The sequence below is a fragment of the Nanorana parkeri genome, unplaced genomic scaffold (genome assembly GCF_000935625.1).
Source record: "Nanorana parkeri isolate BGI_ZX_2015 unplaced genomic scaffold, ASM93562v1 scaffold2104, whole genome shotgun sequence".
Taxonomy (NCBI): Eukaryota; Metazoa; Chordata; class Amphibia; order Anura; family Dicroglossidae; genus Nanorana; species Nanorana parkeri.
Window position 1 is genome coordinate 11316 of NW_017308372.1, and position 5642 is coordinate 16957.

Here is a 5642-nt window from a genome sequence, read left to right on the forward strand (position 1 = left end):
TCCGGGGCTGTCATTCTGATCCAGGCTTCCCTACCATGTGAGTGAATGATGTGGAACAAGAAATACAGGAAAGGAGAAACACTTTTCAGGCTTCCCCGGCATAATGCAGGTCAGTGATTTAGGTTTAGAAGTGAACATGTCGGCCATCACCTTCTACAACCCAGTGCTCGCTTTAGGCCTTGTTCACACCAAATGCAGACCAGATCCGGTCAGGTTTCTGCACACGCAGTGCAGTGGGTTGTGCCGCGTTTTAGACGCGTTTTGGATGCGTTTAGGGCCGGTTTTGGTAAAAAAAAATTGTTTTTTTAAAGTTTAACATGGGCTTTCAGGCACTTGCATGCGTTTTTGCATTTTAGATGCGTTTTTGATGCGTTCCAGACCAGATCCAGAGCAGGTAAAATAGGGCTTGCCGCATTTTTTTCATCCGGTCTGGATCTGGTCTGGATCCGCACGCTGCGATGTGAACTGGAGGTCAAAATACCATAGGAATACATTGGACGCAGTTTTGATCCGGTCTGCACCTGCTCTGGTCCGGATCTGCTCCGCGCTTTGTGTGAACAAGCCCTTAAAGTTCCACTAAACTCCGGAGATAAATCCTAAAATTACATCCCAAGTCCCTGAACTCTGAACAGCAATAGGGGGAATTTATCAAAACGGGAGCAGACAAAATCTGGAGCAGCCGTGCACTGCAACCAATCGGCTTCTCTCTTCACTGTGTTCAGTTAAGTTTTGAAAATGAAAGAGAGAAGCTGATTGGTTGCCGTGCACGGCTGCTCCAGAATTTGTCTGCTCCCGTTTTGATAAATTCCCTTCTATGAATCATATTTGTGTATCACTCGGCTGTAGATCCCCCAATCATCTCTGACACTGTCCTTCTGGAGGGGGGCTACGTCTGTTCCCCATGCTCCCCGTGTGTGTTGTAAAGTAGTCGCCGCTCCCGGGATGGGACTACAATCTCATGTTTAGTTTACTCATTTGTATTGAGATTGTAGTCCATCCCGGGGGGCGGAGCTTGGAGCGGTGACTACTTTACAACGCACACAGGGAGCATGGGGAACAGACGTAGCCCCCCTCCAGAAGGAAGGACGGTGTCAGAGATGATTGGAGGATCTACAGCCGAGTGATACACAAATAAGATACATTGTTGCTCCGAGTTCAGGGACTGGAATGCAATGTTAAGATTTGAGTTTGGTGTCACTTTAACTACTCGGACACATTACAGCTCTCACTTTTTTTTGTAATGGGACATTTCCAAAATACTATTGAAATGAAGAAAAACAATTGTGTGCTTGCGTGTGTGTGTGTGCATGTGTGGTGTGTTATTAATGCCGTGTTTCTGAATCCCAGCAGCTTATCTAATGATGAAGATATGGAAACGATCCAGGAAAGAGCTAGAAGTGACATCGCTGTGTAAGTCCGCACTCTTTCATATGTTAATGCTCGGGTTTAATCTGCTTATGTTTCGTCTTCATGGGTCCCCCCCCATCACACCTCCATGGACATAATGAAATGTTAAATGACATCCTCTGTTTTCGTAACATGCCTTATTTTATACTCTGTGATGTCATCACTGCATCTCTGTGGTTCTCTATGTTGCCTTTTTTGCACTGGGGGTCTCCGGTTCAAATCCCAGCCAGGACACTGTCTACAAGGATTTTGCATGTTCTCCATTGTGTTTGTGCGGGCTTCCTCTGGGTACTCCGGTTTCCTCCCGCACCCCATGCTGGAAGGTTAATTGGCTCTGTTTGGTTACTATAGGGACCTTTAGATTGTAAGCTCCTCAAGGGCGGGGACTGATGTATAAACTGTTGGTGCTATATTATTATTATACGGGATTTATATGGCGCCAAAAGTTTGCGCAGAGCTGTACAATATAAAGAAGACATAACAATCACAATTCAAGACGACGGTAAGGAGGGCTCTGCCCCTGAGGGCTTACAATCTAAAAGGGGAGGGGCCAGTGATACATGAGGAGGGAGTTGTGTGGGGGATGAATTGTATGAGAACGTGATGGTTGAGCGGTTAGGCTGAGGTGGGATCGGCTTCCCTGAAGAGATGAGTCTTAAGGGATCGCCTAAAAGGCAGTCAGAGTGGGAGATAGACGGACCGGTTGGGGTAAAGAGTTCCAGAGGATGGGAGAGACTTGAGTGAAGTCCTGGAGGCGAATAGCTGTAATAATATTAAATAATGCAATGCAGCCTGGTTGGAGGGTCGGCAGAGGGCTGTACTTAGACTTGCAGCTTCTAATGCACATTATGAGAAGCTCCCAGTGTGCAGTGAAATCAGAGGAAGCCATGTCAATCCAGGAGAGGAGCCGGTACAACTGTGCAAGACTGAAGGGAAGGTCAGATAGAAGGCTGGAGGGAAGGGCAGAGGGTCGGATAGAAGGGCGGAGGGCGGATAGAAGGGTGGAGGGAAGGGCAAAAGGTCGGATAGAAGGGCGGAGGGCGGATAGAAGGGTGGAGGGAAGGGCAAAAGGTCGGATAGAAGGGCGGAGGGCGGATAGAAGGGTGGAGGGAAGGGCAAAAGGTCGGATAGAAGGGCGGAGGGCGGATAGAAGGGTGGAGGGAAGGGCAAAAGGTCGGATAGAAGGGCGGAGGGCGGATAGAAGGGTGGAGGGAAGGGCAAAAGGTCGGATAGAAGGGCGGAGGGCGGATAGAAGGGTGGAGGGAAGGGCAAAAGGTCGGATAGAAGGGCGGAGGGCGGATAGAAGGGTGGAGGGAAGGGCAAAAGGTCGGATAGAAGGGCGGAGGGCGGATAGAAGGGTGGAGGGAAGGGCAAAAGGTCGGATAGAAGGGCGGAGGGCGGATAGAAGGGTGGAGGGAAGGGCAAAAGGTCGGATAGAAGGGCGGAGGGCGGATAGAAGGGTGGAGGGAAGGGCAAAAGGTCGGATAGAAGGGCGGAGGGCGGATAGAAGGGTGGAGGGAAGGGCAAAAGGTCGGATAGAAGGGCGGAGGGCGGATAGAAGGGTGGAGGGAAGGGCAAAAGGTCGGATAGAAGGGCGGAGGGCGGATAGAAGGGTGGAGGGAAGGGCAAAAGGTCGGATAGAAGGGCGGAGGGCGGATAGAAGGGTGGAGGGAAGGGCAAAAGGTCGGATAGAAGGGCGGAGGGCGGATAGAAGGGTGGAGGGAAGGGCAAAAGGTCGGATAGAAGGGCGGAGGGCGGATAGAAGGGTGGAGGGAAGGGCAAAAGGTCGGATAGAAGGGCGGAGGGCGGATAGAAGGGTGGAGGGAAGGGCAAAAGGTCGGATAGAAGGGCGGAGGGCGGATAGAAGGGTGGAGGGAAGGGCAAAAGGTCGGATAGAAGGGCGGAGGGCGGATAGAAGGGTGGAGGGAAGGGCAAAAGGTCGGATAGAAGGGCGGAGGGCGGATAGAAGGGTGGAGGGAAGGGCAAAAGGTCGGATAGAAGGGCGGAGGGCGGATAGAAGGGTGGAGGGAAGGGCAAAAGGTCGGATAGAAGGGCGGAGGGCGGATAGAAGGGTGGAGGGAAGGGCAAAAGGTCGGATAGAAGGGCGGAGGGCGGATAGAAGGGTGGAGGGAAGGGCAAAAGGTCGGATAGAAGGGCGGAGGGCGGATAGAAGGGTGGAGGGAAGGGCAAAAGGTCGGATAGAAGGGCGGAGGGCGGATAGAAGGGTGGAGGGAAGGGCAAAAGGTCGGATAGAAGGGCGGAGGGCGGATAGAAGGGTGGAGGGAAGGGCAAAAGGTCGGATAGAAGGGCGGAGGGCGGATAGAAGGGTGGAGGGAAGGGCAAAAGGTCGGATAGAAGGGCGGAGGGCGGATAGAAGGGTGGAGGGAAGGGCAAAAGGTCGGATAGAAGGGCGGAGGGCGGATAGAAGGGTGGAGGGAAGGGCAAAAGGTCGGATAGAAGGGCGGAGGGCGGATAGAAGGGTGGAGGGAAGGGCAAAAGGTCGGATAGAAGGGCGGAGGGCGGATAGAAGGGTGGAGGGAAGGGCAAAAGGTCGGATAGAAGGGCGGAGGGCGGATAGAAGGGTGGAGGGAAGGGCAAAAGGTCGGATAGAAGGGCGGAGGGCGGATAGAAGGGTGGAGGGAAGGGCAAAAGGTCGGATAGAAGGGCGGAGGGCGGATAGAAGGGTGGAGGGAAGGGCAAAAGGTCGGATAGAAGGGCGGAGGGCGGATAGAAGGGTGGAGGGAAGGGCAAAAGGTCGGATAGAAGGGCGGAGGGCGGATAGAAGGGTGGAGGGAAGGGCAAAAGGTCGGATAGAAGGGCGGAGGGCGGATAGAAGGGTGGAGGGAAGGGCAAAAGGTCGGATAGAAGGGCGGAGGGCGGATAGAAGGGTGGAGGGAAGGGCAAAAGGTCGGATAGAAGGGCGGAGGGCGGATAGAAGGGTGGAGGGAAGGGCAAAAGGTCGGATAGAAGGGCGGAGGGCGGATAGAAGGGTGGAGGGAAGGGCAAAAGGTCGGATAGAAGGGCGGAGGGCGGATAGAAGGGTGGAGGGAAGGGCAAAAGGTCGGATAGAAGGGCGGAGGGCGGATAGAAGGGTGGAGGGAAGGGCAAAAGGTCGGATAGAAGGGCGGAGGTCGTATAGAAGGCTGGAGGGAAGGGCGGAGGTCGGATAGAGGGCTGGAGGGAAGGGCGGAGGTCTGATAGAAGGCTGGAGGGAAGGGTAAAAGGTCGGATAGAAGGGCGGAGGTCGGATAGAAGGGCGGAGGTCGGATAGAAGGGCGGAGGTCGGATAGAAGGGCGGAGGTCGGATAGAAGGCTGGAGGGAAGGGACAAGGTCACACTGGGCCGGGATTTATTCTGTAGTATGAGTTCAGACATTTGCTCTGCTCCCTGTGGCCGCGGTGGGCAGTCTTCAGTACTGTAGGGAACGGTGGCATTTACAGAGAAGAGTATTGTAGTGTGAGCCCAGGAAGACCCTCATAGAGTGTCCATAATGTTCTGCTTCATTCATTCTCAACCTGGGTTCCTCCAGAGGTTGCCGGGGGTTCCGTGATCCATAATTGATTGACCTCCCATCTGGTGCCCTGCATAGTACCAGAGCCATGACACCAGTGAACGCTTTAGGTGTCTGTAAAGGTGGGTTTCTGACCACCACTGTAATCTCCCTTTTAAAATAGAAAGGGATCGAGGACACAATGAGGGGAATTTATCAAAACTGGAGCAGATAAAATTTGGAGCGGTTGCTCATGGCAACCAATCAGCTTCTTTCTTTCATTTTCAAATCTTAACTAAACAAACTAGTAGAGTAGAGAAGCTGATTGGTTGCCATGGGCAACTGCTCCAAATTTTATCTGCTCCAGTTTTGTTAAATTCCCCTCCCCCAGAGTCTTCAACCTCTATTTCTGTAACCCCCCGCACTCAATGAACAGGAAGCTCTCCATACTGTGGCTCACTTGTCCATCCATGACTGGGGTGATAGTAAATATTTACCATCACCCCAGTCATGAATGGACAAGAGAGCCACTGTACGGAGAGCTTCCTGTTCATTCATAAGGTGGGCAGATAGTAAATATTTACTATGTCCCTATTCATAAATGAACAGGAAGTGTTGTATAGCACTTCCTGTTCATTCGCAACTGGCAACATTGTAATCAAATCGGTTATTTACAAACACTTGGTGATCAGTACTGATCGCTCATTGGGGGTATCACAGGAGCCGGTCTCTCCTCCCGGCTCGG

General features: G+C 52.6%; 1 protein-coding gene across 1 annotated transcript in view; it reads left to right on the plus strand.

Moving 5' to 3' along the window:
• Window positions 1-5642, plus strand: part of DSN1 (DSN1 homolog, MIS12 kinetochore complex component) — a 24006-nt gene that overhangs the window by 8506 nt on the left and 9858 nt on the right. The window lies entirely within an intron of this gene.